This window comes from Morus notabilis, unplaced genomic scaffold (genome assembly GCF_000414095.1).
Source record: "Morus notabilis unplaced genomic scaffold, ASM41409v2 Scaffold326, whole genome shotgun sequence".
NCBI classification, from domain to species: Eukaryota; Viridiplantae; Streptophyta; class Magnoliopsida; order Rosales; family Moraceae; genus Morus; species Morus notabilis.
This window is the reverse complement of record NW_010364880.1, coordinates 276,543-276,829: the sequence shown is the minus strand read 5'-3', so window position 1 is coordinate 276,829 and position 287 is coordinate 276,543.

The window sequence follows — 287 nt, the reverse complement described above, 5'->3', positions numbered from 1 at the left end:
AGGTGTGACGAAACTTAACGGGCGTTTGGTGTGTAAGAATCAGTAGGAATCATATTCTCAAGAAAGTGATGGAGGGTAATATGATTCCTAGGAATAATACATTGCTGTGTTTGGTTCCATATAGAAATCTTTTTTAAATTCTCAGGAATATTACATTATTGTGTTTGGTTGTTCGCATGGAAGAAGATCCATAATAATAATAATAATAATAATAACAATATTAATAAAATAATAATAATAATATTATTATTATTAAATAATAATAATAATACAATAATATTAATATT